The sequence below is a fragment of the Zalophus californianus genome, chromosome 14, assembly GCF_009762305.2.
Source record: "Zalophus californianus isolate mZalCal1 chromosome 14, mZalCal1.pri.v2, whole genome shotgun sequence".
NCBI classification, from domain to species: domain Eukaryota; kingdom Metazoa; phylum Chordata; class Mammalia; order Carnivora; family Otariidae; genus Zalophus; species Zalophus californianus.
Genome location: NC_045608.1, coordinates 71,161,708 through 71,179,548, shown reverse-complemented (window position 1 = coordinate 71,179,548; position 17,841 = coordinate 71,161,708). Strand labels below are relative to the sequence as shown.

At 39.0% G+C, this 17,841-nt stretch overlaps 1 pseudogene; it reads left to right on the top strand.

Moving 5' to 3' along the window:
* Window positions 1-1,232: 1,232 nt before the first annotated feature.
* On the top strand, window positions 1,233-1,974 carry LOC113912385 (annotated as a pseudogene).
* Window positions 1,975-17,841: the final 15,867 nt, after the last annotated feature.

The window sequence follows — 17,841 nt, the reverse complement described above, 5'->3', positions numbered from 1 at the left end:
CAAATATAGTTATAAAATCATTTAATTCTGTAAGGAGATTTACTGGTCATATAAACAGTTTCTCCTTATCTTGCCGAGATAAAACCAAGGGCTGGAGTATGGAGGCAATTTGAAGATGTCCCAATTTAGAGGTTACTAAATGCCAGCTGATATTGACTAAAGTCTAGAATAGAGGATGATAGAGTATGTTTTGAGTACTACTCAAGTTTAGCAGTTTGCCTTAATATTTTTTAAAAATATGTGAATATAATAGATATAGAATTTAAATAAGTATAAAGTGAAATACCATCAACAGTCCACTTGCCTTAATAAATGGGCAGAACTACTGAAGTCTCACTGTGACATTCCTTGATCACATTCTTCTCTTATTTTATGGGAGAAGGGGCAAGGAAATATTCTGAGTTTTGTTTTTATCATTCCTCTTTATTTATAGTTTTACTACTTATGTGTTCTTCAATTTACACGAATTATTTCATACAGTATGTATTCATAAACAACTTACTCTTCTCATGTTTTTGAGATTCATCATTTTCATGTTAATTCTTATTGCTACATAAATTTCCACTGCTGTATGTTATTCGAGGGTGTAGCAATGCCAGACTTTATCTATTCTCCTACCCTGGAGAAATTAAACTTAGCTCTATGGGCTGAGAGTTGAGATGACCTAAGTCAGCATACTGTTTTCTCCAGAAGACCCCACTACAGAAGCACTGCAACCTCATAAAGACCTTCACTATTATCTTCAGGAAATTCCTGCGATTCAATTTATCCAGGCAAATAATCTGTGCATTTGGAAAAACAATTCTTGTATAAGGACAAGTGTTTGTCCATCTGAATACATAGTGAGCTTTTATGAGCAATGATATTTAAAAAAATATTCAATTAACCCAAAAGAAAGCAGAAAGAGAGGAAAAGGATCCAAGAACAGGACAAAGAGAAAGCAACTAGCAAGATGGTAGATTTAAATCCAACCATATCAATAATGACATTAAATGTAAATCTTCTAAACACTGCAAGTAAAAGGCAGATTGTCAAACAGGATAAAAAGCAAGAACAATTTCTCATACACAAAATACCAACTTTCCATGTGAAAAACAGACAGGTTAACAGTAATAGGTTGAGGAAGAAAAGCACGAAAAGACCAACCAAAAGAGCACTGACTAAATTAACATGAGACAAAATTCTCTGGTTCCTTTCTGGTGTAGGAGCCCAGCTGAAGAAGCCATGAAGGAATGAAGGACAACAAGAAATGCACCTCAGGGACTATCTTTACTTGAGAAAGAAGAAGACACAGTTCCTCAGTCTACAGGATCCAGAATATTTGACCAAGCCAGGATGATGCCAAAGGCTTAGACTGCCTCTGCTTCTCTCTGCAGTCCTGCCATGACCCCGTCATCACCCCCACACTACTTTCTGTACAAGCGAGAGAAAATCCTGGAGCATATTTTGCATCAGAAGTTAGAGATCCCTAGTAGATGAAGGCCTATGAGAAGCAGCAGGGTGCCAGGCGTGAGGAACAGAAATTGCTGCATGGACACAGGAGCAGGTGTGGGACTTCACCAAGAAGGAGGTGGCCCTTACGCACTGACCCCTCAACCCCTTCATGCCCAAGGCTGCCTCAGGGAATAGCCCAGATGACGCTTACCTGCAAGCAAGGACAAGGACAAAGCACTAGCCAGCTTCTGGATCCCACAAGGCCAAGGCCACTCAGTGGGAAAAGCAGTCATTCACTATGACCTGCCCTACGTCGGGGAAGGGCTACACTTGGATTGTGTGCTTCATGCCACGTGACCGCTTTGTGGCCCATGTGCCATGCTGTAGCCATCTGGGACCCTGGGCACCCGGGAGTGCATGGAGAAGCTGATGTGAAAGGACACTCCAAGCCCAGTGACCTCAGAGCAGCTCAGGACCCAGACATCCCTGTGCTTCCAAGGGGTGGCTTGGACAGGCCTGAGGGCAGGGGACACCAAATAAACAGGGTTTGGAAGGGAAAAAAGTCTGGCACCAGATTACCTAAGTACAAATTCTGTCTCACTGTTAACCAGCTTGAGTAAATTACCTTAACCTCTTTCTGACTCACTTTCTCCATCTTCAAAGTGGGGATCATTAATAGTCTCTTCCTCAAATGGCCAAAGAGGTTAAACAAATATTTGATGAAATTAGTATAGTTCATGTCCCACAATATTCAGTAAATATTATTTACTTGTATTAGTTATGGACACAATAGTAGATATCCTTGAATTATCTTAGAATATAATAAAAATGCATTGCCTATTTCACTGTCAAGTATGACACATGATGTTGGTTTACAATAGGAATATGGTATTTACCCCAAAGATACAGTTATAGTGAAAAGAAGGGGCACCTGGCACCCCTATGTTCATAGCAGCAATGTCCACAATAGCCAAACTGTGGAAGGAGCCAAGATGCCCTTCAACAGATGAATGGATAAAGAAGATGTGGTATATATACACGATGGAATATTACTGAGCTATCAGAAAGGATGAATACTTAACATTTACATCGACATGGATGTAACTGGAGGGTATTATGCTAAGTGAAATAAGTCAGTCAGAGAAAGACAAGTTTCACTCATATGTGGAATATAAGAAATAGCAGCAGAGAATCATAGCGGAAGAGAGGGAAAACTGAATGGGAAGAAATCAGGGAGGGAGAAAAAATCGTGAGAGACTCTTGACTCTGGGAAACAAACTGAGGGTTGCAGAAGGGGAGGTGGGTGGGGGGATGGGGTAACTGGGTGATGAGCATTAAGGAGAGCATGTGATGTGATGAGCACTGGGTGTTATACGCAACTGATGAATCACTGAATACTACATCAAAAACTAATGATGTGCTATATGTTGGCTAATTGAATTTAAATTAAAAAAAAAAAACTTCCAGCTATAAGAATTCTAAACACAATGGTTTAAGCTAATAGCCTATTGGCTTCTCACTGCAACCTGGATGGGAGTTTGCTACTTAGGTAAACTGATGCTTGCCTTTATATTAGTCCCTGACATGAATCATGGTCCATTTTGGCTCAACTGTTCACCCTCTCAGCAAATTAGCTCTGGGTAACAATTTAAGGAGAAGAAAAATTGGTTCTCAATTTGAGATGCAAATCCTTAACCAAAGACACTGATTTCTGAGCTGCTTTCTTCTCAAGTCTCTTCATTTCATAACTTACACAAAAACTGACAAGCTGGGAACATCCTATGCTACCGTGAAACAGAGAATAGTTGGTGGGGATAGTGGGAGAAGAAAGCAATGAAGCAATTGGGCCAATACTCCAAATGCGCTCCTATGTATGCTTCAGATTTTCAGAGTTGAGATGAAATCTGGTTTAATCTGAGCAGCCTTGACTAATGGTTTACAGGTGAACTGCAAACTGACCACAGCTTTCTCTTAGTATTTTTTCTGTGTTGCTCAAATCTCCAGTTTCAAATGCTCAGCCCTTACCCTCTCAAATGACCCAACAATGATCACCCCCCCCCAAAAAAAAAAACAGAAATGCCTACTATTAATAAAAGTAGAAGTGGTCACCACCAGAAACTTGACACACAATCACAACACCTCAATCAATGGCATGGATCTGAATTAATCATGTGCCCAGAGGATAATAATCTATCTTCCAACTGAGGCTGGAGAGTGACTACACCAGTACGCGGAATGGGATGGGGGGTAGGGGGGGATCTTTAGGAACTTCTGGCATATCAAGTTATCTGAGCAAACAGTTTGCTTACCTAGAAAAACAACTGTCTCATTAGGACAATAGTTTACTCAAAAGGACTTGTCTTCAGATCCTTGCCCTATATGCCCTGCAATTAAATTAGTAGGTATGAAACATTGCCCAAGTCCAACCACTTTCATGCTATGAAAGACCCACCTAAAACCATTAAGAGCAAACGTCAAAGCCCCACAGATTCCCTTTCTTAGCCTTGTACTTTTGCAGTACTGCTAAGACTTTATACAGGTGACATTCTCCCTGGGAACTTTAACACATTCAGATTTGTTCACCAAACAGGTTTTCCTGGAGGAATCTAAAATGCCCACTTTTCTATTGGGTTATCTTCCTCTAAATGATTTTCAATTCCTTATATATTCTAAATAGTGATAAGTGTTTCAAAAATCTTATTCATAGCATATCTTTTAATATTTAGAATGGTTTCCTTTGCTAAATTGAAGTTTCTCATTTAAAAATGGAGTTGAGCTGATAACAGATAGTATTGTGGGGCGCCTGGGTGGCTCAGTCATTAAGCATCTGCCTTCGGCTTGGGTCATGATCCCAGGGTCCTGGGATCAAGCCCCGCGTCGGGCTCCCTGCTCAGCAGGGAGCCTGCTTCTCCCTCTCCCACTCCCCCTGCTTGTGTTCCCTCTCTCACTGCGTCTCTCTCTGTCAAATAAATGAATAAAATCTAAAAAAAAAAAAAAAAGAAGAACAGATACTATGGTGAGCGCTGTGAATTGTATAAGACTGCTGAATCACAGACCTGTACCTCTGAAACAAATAATACATTATATGTTAAAAAAAAAAAGAAGAAGAAGATAGAAGGAAGGGGAAAATGAAGGGGGGTAAATTAGAAGGGGAGATGAACCATGAGAGACTATGGACTCTGAGAAACAAACTGAAGGTTCTAGAGGGGAGGGGGTTGGGGGGATGGGTTAGCCTGGTGATGGGTATGAAAGAGGGCAAGTACTGAATGGAGCACTGGGTGTTATGCGCAAAGAATGAATCATGGAACACTACATCAAAAACTAATGATGTAATGTATGGTGATTAATAAAACAATAAATAAATGGAGTTGGTGCTCATAGTGTTGTTGCAAGTATTAAATGAGAAAACACCTATAAATTACTAGCACAGTAAACTCCCAAAGAGAAAACTTTCAGTACTTCCCATACAGATTTGTTTAATTTAATTTTATTGTTATGTTAATCACCATACATTACATCATTAGTTTTTGATGCAGTGTTCCATGATTCATTCTTTGCGTACAACACCCAGTGCTCCATTCAGTACTTGCCCTCTTTCATACCCAACACCAGGCTAACCCATCCCCCCACCCTCCTCCCCTCTAGAACCCTCAGTTTGTTTTTCAGAGTCCATAGTCTCTCATGGTTCGTTTCCCCCTCTGATTTCCCCCCCTTCATTTTTCCCTTCCTACTTTTTTTTATTTTATTATGTTATGTTAATCACCATACATGACATCATTAGGTTTTTTTTAAAGATTTATTTATTTGAGAGAGTGAGAATGAGAGAGAGAGAGCACATGAGAGGGGAGAGGGTCAGAGGGAGAAGCAGGCTCCCTGCTCGGGGACTCGATCCTGGGACTCTGGGATCATGACCTGAGCTGAAGGCAGTTGCTTAACCAACTGAGCCACCCAGGTGCCCACATCATTAGTTTTTGGTGTAGTGTTCCATGATTCATTGTTTGCATATAACACCTAGTGATCCATTCAGTACGTGCCCTCTTCAATACCCATCACCAGGTTAACCCATTCCCCCCAACCCCCCTCCCCTCTAGAACCCTCAGTTTGTTTTTCAGAATCCATCCTCTCTCATGGTTCGTCTCCCCCTCCTATTTCCCCCTCTTCATTCTTCCCCTCCTGCTATCTTTTTTTTTTCTTAACATATATTGCATCATTTGTTTCAGAAGTACAGATCTGTGATTCAACAGTCTTGCACAATTCACAGCACTCACCATAACACATACCCTCCCCAATGTCTATCACCCAGGCACTCCATCCCTCCCACCCCCCACCACTCCAGCAACCCTCAGTTTGTTTCCTGAGGTTAAAAATTCCTCATATCAGCGAGGTCATATGATACATGTCTTTCTCTGATTGACTTATTTCACTCAGCATAACCCTCCAGTTTCATCCACATCGTTGCAAATGGCAAGATCTCATTCCTTTTGATGGCTGCATAGTATTCCATTGTGTGTGTATACACACCACATACAGATTTGTTTTTGACAGTAATAAATCCTCAGTGCCCTTGCGCTGGCCCAGCAGGACTCTAGATCCTCAGGATACTTCTCGTCCTTCATACCCATAAAAGTGTTCCTGTGTCCAGTCACAGCAGCTCCATAAGGATCCCCAACACAAGCTCCATGGATGAGGAAATTTAGCCATCCACTTTAATGTCCTGTGATCTCTTAATGAGCCCTCTTTTCATTCCCTGCATAACACAATTCTTCTAAAATGAGTTTCCTTGTCTGTAAAATAGGGATAATATCCCATCTACCTCTTTCACTGAGGTTCTTGTGAGGGGTCAAATGAAACCATTAAAGACTTATTATAATTGCGTTCGCATTTTGGGGCGCCTGGCTGGCTCAGTCGTTAAGCGTCTGCCTTCGGCTCAGGTCATGTGGGATCGAGCCCCGCATCAGGCTCCCCGCTCCGCGGGAAGCCTGCTTCTCCCTCTCCCCCTCCCCCCGGGTGTGTTCCCTCTCTCGCTGTCTCTCTGTCAAACAAATAAATAAAAAAGATCTTTAAATTAATAAATAAAATTAATTAAAAAAATAAAAATCGTGTTTGCATTTTAACCAGGCCTCCGGGAGGTGATGGTTATGCCCTACTCAATAAGGGTAGACATTTCTCATGTAAATATTTTTGAAACAAGTCGAGATCTGCACAAATGAATGAATATACATGGATATATCAGGCAGTCTGAAAAGTCACTACTGAGATACAGAGTTTTTCACTGTCCCCTAAATAAAGAATCCTGGAAAGGGCCCTAAGAGACGATCTCACCGTCATCCTTACCTCCACCCCCCTTATACACAAATGCAGGAATCTCTTCCACAGCATTTCTGATTCATGCCAATGATTTTTCTGGCATCTTCCTGATGCTCCCAGAATCACAAAGATCACTATTATAAAGACAAGCCATTCAACGATCATACAGCTCTAATTGTTGGGCCCCTGATCCTGATTTTGCCTCCTTCATCACTCCAGAACTAATCTCCTCCCTACTATATGCTCTAGTTCTTCAGATATGCCTTTATTCCCTTTCCCTTAAACTTCTCTTTTGGCTAAACACCCTTAGCACCTTGTCTGGTTATGTGAAATGGCCTCCAGATACCTCACGATCCTTCCCACTGCTTTAGAAGCTATTTTGTGTCTCCACATCCCTCTTTTTTTCCCAAACAATAACTTTCTACACAGGAAGAACCTTGTCCCACCCATAGGAATATCCGGTCCATTTACTTTTCATCCATCAAAGATGATGTTATCTTACCTGTCCTATTAGAAGGGCTGAAAAACAGCCCTAAGCATTGGAAGCTCCTCATACACTATATCCCTCCCAAGACTTGTCTACTTAGAAATGATAAATTGGGCGCCTGGGTGGCTCAGTTGGTTAAGCGACTGCCTTCGGCTCAGGTCATGATCCTGGAGTCCCGGGATCGAGTCCCACATCGGGCTCCCTGCTCGGCAGGGAGTCTGCTTCTCCCTCTGACCCTCTTCCCTCTCGTGCTCTCTATCTCTCATTCTCTCTCTCTCAAATAAATAAATAAAATCTTAAAGAAAAAAAAAGAATCAGTCATCACCGTGTTGGGCATCTCAAGGAAATAAAGGACTAAATCCTCCCAGGCTTGTCTGTATTAAAAAAAAAAAAAAAAAAAAAAAAAGGCTGAAAAACAGCCCTAAGCATTGGAAGCTCCTCATACACTATATCCCTCCCAAGACTTGTCTATTTAGAAATGATAAATTAAAAGCAGAAAACTGGAGCATCTGGATAATTCAGTTAAATGCCCTACAGTACATACATTGAAATCCATATGGATCACTAATTACAGAGCGGGAGCTCAGTAGCCCAGTCCTATTAGCTAACTTGAAAAAAGGAAGAGGCAAAAGACAAGTTAATCCTTCACATTCTGCCATTTGATCATTTTCCAATAATTGTGCTTGGGTAGCCTTCAGCTTACTTGAGAGTTTTCCTGATGCATGGCTATTGTTCAAGGGAGAGTAATTAAAACCAGTAATTTGATTAAATGCAGACTTTAAAAAAAATCTCTGCCAGCTCCATGACTCAATGATTTTGTGGTAAACTCTTCTATAGCAGATTTCCAAATTCTTTACATTTCATTCCACTCACCCTGAGTACCTATTTTTTGGGTTTCAGGAAGCCAACTATTTCTGATCCTTCTTCTCAAACCCAAGATGCACTGACATTCCTCTATACCACTTACAGTATTGTAGTGTAATAGTTGGTTTACTTGTTACTGTATTCCATTAGACCAAAATTCTCCAAGTCTGTGATCTTATCTAAATCAATTTTGCACTCCTCACACCACACACACTGATATTTATCAGACCTAATATACATTTCATAAATGACTGCTAAATGATGGAACAAATGAACTTAGGAAACCCCTTGGTTTCCTGCTTCCTTTGATGTATTTTTTGTCATTTCAAAACATCTTCATTCATATTCACTCAACACATATCGAGTGTCTGATATATAAAAGGCATTGTATTTGATTTTTTGAACAAATAGCTATATGACTGCATTGGATATGGTGATCTTAATGGCCCCCTAGCTAAATGTTCCTTTGGTGGAACTGACCACAAGTGATTCATTACTCATGAATCACCACGGTATGGTATTATATACTATAATTACTACTTTGGTCATGATTGATTACATAGGACAAAAATATGACAAGCTATAGGCTGGCCAGTAATCTCTGAGGTGTCCCTGAATGCTGGTCGACAATGAATACTGGTCACGAATGCTGGTCAACAACGGCTCACTATTCTAGGTGGTGGCTAATTTAAACCTCCTGGGAAATTTGCATACAAGATGCATAGGAAAAAAAAGTGAGACTGCAGCAGAAAAAAAAAAAAGGCAAGAGAAAAGCTGAGTCATCAGAATTAGGAGGGCTATCATCAGGGTGTTAAGTGCTTGCCCAGTATAAAGGGAACAACAGAGAGGCAATACCCTAAAAGACAGTCTAGTATTTCAGGAGGTCACTGGGAGTATTTCTGTTCTTCTTACTTCCCTGTGTATTCATTTAATGTACCCTATTAAATGAACCTGTCATAGTATGGCTCTGCTTCTCACCATTAAAAAGAGTCTGATTAACTCAATGGTATAGCCACTGACGTCAAGGAGATCAGATAACAGAGGCCAGTGGGAAGACAGATGCAGCAATCAATGAATGCACTAATATTTGTCAATTAAAGGCTAGAATGATGGTGGGAACATAATGGAGCCTGGGTGATTAACTGTAGAGCAACGGGCAAATCAGGAAATGATTTTGGAAACAGAAAATGCCCAAACTGAATTTTTAAAAAAAGGAATATGCAAGGAGGTAGAAGCAACATCAGCAGAAGTCCTGAAACACAAAATTATGATATTCAGGGAACCGTAAGTGACCACTCCACTCCCTGTCCCAATAATTATCTTTTTTATTTTACCTCCACCCATCTCAGCCTATAACCCTTAGCGCAAGATGATAGTAAATGAAATATTCAATCAACTCTGCACCTAAGCTTTCCTAACTTCCCCACTTCCACCAGTGGCTAGAAGCAGACACTCTGGAACCAGCATGCTTGGGTTCAAGTCCTTGCTCTGTTACATACTTGCTTCAGTCATCTTGCTTCCCTTTCTTTGTGAAATGGAGGTTACAGAAACAGTATTTCTTTTTTTAAGATTTCATTTATCTATCTATCTATCTATCTATCTATCTATTTATCTATCTATTTATGTACTGACAGAGAGAGGAGAGAGAGTGCATGCAGGGGGAAGGGCAGAGGGAAGAAGGAAAGAGAGAGAGGGAATCTTAACAAGCAGACTCTGTTCTGAGCATGGAGTCCAACTTGGAGTTCAATCTCACAACCCGGAGAACATGACCGGAGCCAAAACCAAGAGTTGGACACTTAACCAACTGAGCCATCCACATGCCCCAAAACAGTATTTCTGTCAAAGGACTTTTGTGAGGATTAAATGAGTTAATACAAGAGCAATGTTTAGATCAGAACCTGATTCAGAGTCACTGCTGTATTGGTGCTGGCTATTTTTATCCAGGTCCTTATTATCTTCATGACCTTATGAATAGCTGAAAAATGGTAATTCCCCACAACTACTCACCTCACCCACTTTTCAGTAGTTATTCTGTGCATGCCTGAGAGGTAAAATCTTCACCCCCTCAGAATAGCTGCTGAGGCCCTCTAGTAACTGTTCCTTGCTCCCCATAGGTTCTGATCTTTTGCTCATTAGGGTTAAAAAGAAAGGTTCTACTTCTCCTTCCCCTGCTCCATCCATCTCTACATCTAAATGCTAATTTCTAATACTCTACTGTTGGAGCACACACTTTTCTTATCTCTTCCCTCATGTTTACTGTTAAAATGAGAATTTCTCAAGGAGAAATATTATGAGGCAATTATACTCCTATGCAAAGCTGGACTTATTGGAGGTAAAGATGAATTTGAAGAAGAAGGTAAAGACCAACCATGGGGCGCCTGGGTGGCTCAGTCAGTTAAGCGACCAACTCATCATTTCAGCCCAGTTCATGATCTCAAGGTGATGAGATTGAGCCCACCATCAGGCTCTGTGCTGCGGCGTGGAGACTACATAAGATTCCCTTTCTCCTCTCTCCCTCTACCCCCCTCCCTCCCCCCTGGGGGAAAAAAAAAAAAAAAAAACGACCAACCACATAGATATCACAATTTTTTCCTGCTAAATAAAACATGCCATTTTTAACTACCAAGGGTACTTTGATCTCAATCATCTATGTCTATATCTGGATCATCCATCCATCTTTTTCTTGCTTTACACATATACTATATTGTCTTATGATTTACTGTTTTCATTACATGTAGCTTTTATATGTACACCTTTTTCTGTTGGTAGACCTTTAAATCACATGCAGTTTTTCATTATTACAAATAATGAAGCAATGACTGTCCTTGCGAAAATGTGCAAGAGTTTCTTCTGTTATATATATATATATATATATATATATATATATATATATATATATAAAATCCTTAGAATTTGATATAAATGGGTCTGAAGGTATGTATATTCACTGATAGGTTCTATAAAATTCCCTTCCAAAATGTACTATTTCCATTCCCAACAACAGTGAATTAGAGTGTCAGTAACCTCATATCATTGTCACATTGAATACTGTCCCTACTACCCAAAGCAATCTATAGGTTTAATGCAATCTCTATCAAAATTTCAATGGTATTTTTCACAGAAATAGAACAAACAATCCACTAATTTGTATGGAACCACAAAAGACCCTATTTAACCAAAATAATCTTGTGAAAGAAAAACAAAGCCGGAGGCAAAATGCTCTCTGATTTTAAACTATATTACAAGTCCACAATAATCAAAAAAGTAGGATACTGGCATAAAAACAGACATACAATCAATGAAACAGAATAGGAGGCCTAGAAATAAACCCCCACAAATATGGTCAATTAGTTTATGAAAAAGGATATACAATGGGTAAAGAACAATGTTTTCAATAAACAGTACAATGAAAACTAGACAGCCACTATCTTACACCATACACAAAAATCAACTCAAACTGGATTAAAGACTTGGAAACAATACCTGAAACCATAAAAGTCCTAGAAGAAAACATAAGAAGTAAGCTCCTAGACATCAGTCTTGGCAATGATTTTTTGGATTTGACACCAAGAGCAAAAATAATTAAGTGGGACTACCTCAAAGCAAAAACCTTCTGCACAGCAAAGAAAACCACCAAGAAAATGAAAAGGTAACCTATGGAATGGAAAAAAAAATTGTAAATCATGTGTCTGATAAGAGACTAATATCTAAAATATATAAAGAGGGGCGCCTGGGTGGCTCAGTCGGTAAGCGTCTGCCTTCAGCTCAGGTCATGATCCCAGGGTCCTGGGATCGAGTCCCGCATCGGGCTCCCTGCTCTGCGGGAAGCCTGCTTCTCCCTCTCCCACTCCCCCTGCTTGTGTTCCCTCTCTCGCTGTCACTCTCTCTCTCTCTGTTGAAAAATAAATAAAATCTTTAAAATAAATAAATAAATAAATAAAATATATAAAGAACCCATATAAGTAGGAAAAAAAAAACCAATGCTATTAGAAATGGCAGAGAAACTGAATAGACATTTTACCAAAAAGACATACAGATGGCCAACATGCACAGGAAAAGGCACTTAACATCACTAATCATCAGAGAACTGCATATCAAAACTACAATAAAGTATCTCCTAAAACATGTTAAAATCGTTATTTCACAAAATAAGTGTTGGCAAGAGTGCGGAGAAAAGGTGACCTTTGTGGACTATTGGTAGGAATGTAAATTGGTGCAGCCACTATGGAAAACAGTATCGAGATTCCTCAAAAAAATTAAAAATAGAACTAGCATATGAACCAGCGATTTCACTTCTGGATATTTATTTGAAGGAAATGAAATCACTATCTTGAAATGATACCTGCACCCTCATGTTCACTGTAGCATTATTTACAATAACCAACACAGAAAAAACCTAAGTGTCATAAAAACCTCAGTGGATAAAGAAAATATGGTATAGACATTTTTTCAGCCATAACAAAGAAGGAAAGCTTGCCATTTGTGACAACATGTATGAATCTTGAGGGGATTATGTTAAGGGAAATAAGTGATAAAGAGAAAGGCAAACACTGTATGGTCTCATTTATGTGTGGAATCTTATAACAATACAAAACGAAACAAAACAAAAATCAAGCTCATGGATACAGTGAGATTGGTGGTTGCCAAAGGCAGGTTGTGGTGGGTAGGTGAGATGGATAAGGTGCTCAAAACGTACAAACCTCCAGTTGTATAATAAGCAAGTCCTGGGGTGTAATGTACACCATGGTAACTATAGTTAACAATACTATATTGTATATTTGAAGGTTAAGAGATAAATCTTAAAAGTTCTCATCACACACACACAAATTGTAACTGTGTGGTGATAAATGTTAACTAAACTTACTGTGGTTATTTTGTAATATAAACATAAATTATGTTGTACACCTAAAACTAATACAATGTCACATGTCAATTATATCTCAATTAAGAAAAAAGAGTTTAAAAAATAAATATTACCAAATTATAAATTTTGCCAAATGTAATTGGTAAAACATACCTTACTGTTTCACTTAGTATAGTTATGCTTATGGATGAGGTTTGGTATTTCTTAAGTGAATTTCAAGTTTATAACTGCTGTCCCTTTTTTAAGAAGAGAAGGCATAATTTTGATAACATTTAATTACCCTCAATAATGTGGGTGGTCCTCATCTGATCAGTTAAAGGCCTTAATAGTAAAAGCTGACCTTCCCTAAGGAAGATGAAATTCTGTCGGCACACTGCCTTCAGACTTGAACTACAACATCAGTTCTTCCCTGGATCTTCAGCCTACCGGCCTACCCTGCAGATTTTGAATTGCCAGCCTCCACAATCATGTGAACCAATTCCTTAAAATAAATCTCTCTATAGAGAGACAGACAGACACATGCTATTGGTTCTATTACTCTGAAGAACCTTAATACAGGAGTTGTCCTCTTTATATTCTTGTATTTTACTTTCCTGTCAAATGTCTGTTCCTATCATTTCCTTTGTTAAAATTATTTTTAATAAAGTTGATAACATTTCTTGGTATCTAAAATATTTTCTTTTTCTCATTTTATTATTTGGGCTTAGACCTTCAGCATGTCTTAGAGAATGATAATGAGGATCCTTACCATTTTACTGATTTTTTTTAGAATTGTTCTAATATTTCACCATTAAGTATAAAAGTATTTGTTTTATAATTTTCTTTCTCATTTCCATAGTTGAAGATTTAATTTTAAACTTTGTTTCTAATATACATATTTAAGATTAAGAATTTCCATCAGAGGGGCACCTGGGTGGCTCAGGTAGTTAAGCATCTGCTTTCAGCTCAGGTCATGATCCCAGGGTACTGGGATCCAGCCCCGCATAGGCTTCCTGGTCAGCAGGGAGTCTGCTTCTCCCTCCCCCTGCTCCTGTTCTGTCTCCCTCTCTCAAATAAATACAATCTTAAAAAAAAAAAAAAAGAATTTCCATGAGAATCTTTCTCCTTCTTCTACATTATAATTTTTTCTCTGTCATTTTGTGTGATTTCAAACAAAAGGGTAGATGCATATCTGATATCTTGATACAATCTTCTATTCTCCTCAATTCACATTTTAATTAGGTACTATTTAATTAGGTAATTCTTGAGCTGGTCTAGTCTGTAAAGAATTTATTTGCAAGAAGTGATTTAGAGGATGCCGTAGTAGTTATTTCTGCTCACTAAATATTTCTCTCCTCTCTGCTTTCTGAACACTGCCCTTTGAATTTAAGCTTGGCCATATAATTTGTTGGGCTAATAAAATGTAAGCAGAAGTATCTTGTGTCCCTAATACATAAACTTTAAAAGCCAGTTCATGATTCACCTTCCCTGTATCATGGTGATTAGAGAAGCAGGCATCAAGATACAGCACCCATTGGTTGCACCCCTAATGACTAAAAAGCAGAGTTACCTGCTTACCTTATAAGGACCATGTGACATGGGCAGAATTAAACTTTGGTGTTTAGCTCTTGAGAGTCTGGGAGCTTGCCACTACATCATAGCCACCCCTAACTGATACATGAGCTCAAGTAACTCCTTTTCATAGTTAGAGATCTTGAAACCCCCTCACTAGAGAGGTTACTCTCACAATAAATGAGTAGGCACTTTTTTTTTTCTCCACAGGGTCACAGAGAGTAAATATAGAATTATGTTCCCCAACAATGATTGACTAGTTCTATCTCTGGGCTATGATAGAAAAAATATATTTTATTAGATTTAAGAAAAACTAACTCTGGGGCGCCTGGGTGGCTCAGTTGGTTAAGCGACTGCCTTCAGCTCAGGTCATGATCCTGGAGTCCCTGGATCGAGTCCCGCATCGGGCTCCCTGCTCGGCAGGGAGTCTGCTTCTCCCTCTGACCCTCCCCCCATCTCATGTGCTTTCTCTCTCATTCTCTCTCTCTCTCAAATAAATAAATAAAATCTTAAAAAAAAAAAAAAAAAGAAAAACTAACTCTGGAAGTTACCTAACTGTGGTTGAAGACCAGTCCTTCTAGAAGAGCAACAAGCATGGTGTTTGGTAGCTAACTGTTGGATTTTAACTGAGTGATTATTCATATAACCATTGCAAGCTCAAGGTGGCCTCTGCCAGTCTCCCTCTAATTGCCTCGGAGAGCACTCTTTCCTGTGTACAATACTTACTGCTCTGGAGAGGGAGGTAATTTATTTGCTTTCTCCCAGTATGTAGGAAGTCTTGTGCTGTTGCATAAAATATTACAAAAGCTACTCCTCACTGTCTTTAAAGACTACATAATCATTTCCAGAAACTTCCAACTCCCACTCTCCTCCTATGCACAGAACAACAGCTGGGAGGAAGATTATCTTAACCGAATGAACTCAGAGTCACAACTCTGTGTTCTTACTCATCCAAAACGTTAGCTATACTCATAGTAGGCTCCATCATATTTATCTGCACAAAGACAGATGTATGAGGTCATCTGACACTCTTAATAGTTCACTCTGCCTCCAGAGAATGAGTAAGTACATCTTCAACCAACTGTGGTAGCAAAGGCTCCTTCTCGCAAAAAAATCTGTCTTCACAGGGTGCCTGGGTGGCTCAGCTGGTTCAGCGTCCTACTCTGGATTTTGGCTCAGGTCATGCTCTCAGGGTTCTGAGGTGGAGCACTACATTGGGCTCCATACTCAGCATGGAGTCTGCTCAAGATTCTCTCTCTTCATCTCCCTTTGCCACTCCCCCAACACGTTCTCATGCTCTAAATAAAATCTTTTTAAAAAATTATAAATAAAAGGAAATCTGTCTTTATATGTTGTGAATTCACAAGCATTTGTGAGAATGTAGAGCAAAAAAATTTTTAAGCAAAATTATCTACTGGGTATTCCAACATTATTGCACAGGAGTGCTAATTTGATCATTTTCTAAATACACAACCACTCTATTAACCACGGACAAATAAAATAGAAAAACTGATTCCTTACTAAGTAATTTCAGAGTAATGAATCCACTACATCATTATTATCTGAAAGCTAATTGTTAGATGTATAAGTGTTGTTTTATAACTATTGAATGTAAACTTCTTTATGGCCTGTGCACGTCAAAGAAGTACTCATTTCAGTAAGAAGCAAAAATAGGGAAATAGGTATGCTTTATTAACAGAACAATTTATCATACTCAGTATAATATCAAGCTATGATGAATCCATATAGATTTTCCCATCAAACACACATTTTAGCAACTGATAGTTAGATATTAGGTGAATCAATACTAATAAATGAGGAAAAATTTTAAAGCATGTTTTCAATCAACTTGCTGCTATACTATGAACACAAGTATTATCAGAGAATTGTCACAGGTAATAAAATAGAAATACCTGGGGAATTAACCAATCTCTTAATAAGTCATAGCTAAGGTATCCATTTGTGATAAAGGGCTAATGTTCAGTTCTGTAAAGCTAAGTTGCATTCACTAAAAGTAACATCAACTGGATAACTGTCAGAGAATAGCTGAAGTACATCAAATTGTTGTATGACTAGCAAGTAAAATATTATTAGAAAACAGATCTCCAGGACTGGACTAAGTCAAAGGGAAAAACCAAATATGATTACCTGTAATGATGAACTCAGAGCAACACTAAAAATTCTACTGAACAGAAGGCCTACAGTGGCCCCTTTTATTATTTAAATGAAAGACACTATAAACAACTCTTTGATAGTCCCATGCTGGGCTGTTGTTCTGGCCCAATCAGACTTGATTAGGAGTGCACGTTCAGCCTTTATGAACACCTGTGTCTAAAGCCCACAAATAATTAGCTTAGCCATACCATTTCATTCTAATAATGGTGTAATTTGCCACGCCTTTCAGGCTCCGGACAGCTGGTGCTATTGAAAAGCACCTCAGGATTAAGCCCTGACTCCCAGGCCTGAGTCTTTGGGGGGTTCTTAGGTATCCATGGCAACACACTTAGGCTGCAAATTATCACCTCTAATAATAACTGGGACAGTCTATCTTTATTTTATTTGAGTTATCCATAGAAAAAGATGATGCATAGAAAAATCACTGGAAATCTTTAAAATAAACACCGTATACACATATATTACCCTATCAGTAAAATTGTAAGATTGTGAAGGCCAAGGAGTTTTTAAAAAATCATACCTGTTCAAAGTTCATTTAGTTATTTAATATAGATCTATCAAAAGATAATTGAGGAAAAATGAGGTTCACCACTGAATTTGTCAGTGCTAATTGATGCTGTTACCTACAGCTCCATGGAAATCTAAAGGTAAATTATTATCTTGAAGAGCTCCTGAGCTGAAAGCAACTTTGTAACTGCTGTACTTTCATCTGAGTCCTAGAAGGTTATAAATTGGATGGCCTAGAAATGCTGATGGCCATACTCTGATTTCCTGCAGCTTCCCAGCACTTCAATTGGTAAGTTCCATTAACACAAACATGGCAGGCAGGGCGGGGGGTGGGGCGGGCAGCTAACTCAGGACTCACCTCGAATGCTGGCCAGTGACATATTAATCTATGGAATTTACAGAAGACCAAAAAGGTAATTTTCTTATCAGGTTATACCACATACGCCTCAAACAAACAAAAAGGCTCTGCATACAACTACATTTGTTTAGAATGAGAGGCAAATGGACATTCCTTTTCACCTTAACAGAAAATTATTCATTGCATATAGATTATCAAATTTCAAGGAACTGCAGTTAAGTACAGTGTAGACTGCACAGGGTACCACTGTGGTTAAATGCTTGAGCTCTGGAGTCAGACTGCCTAGATACAATC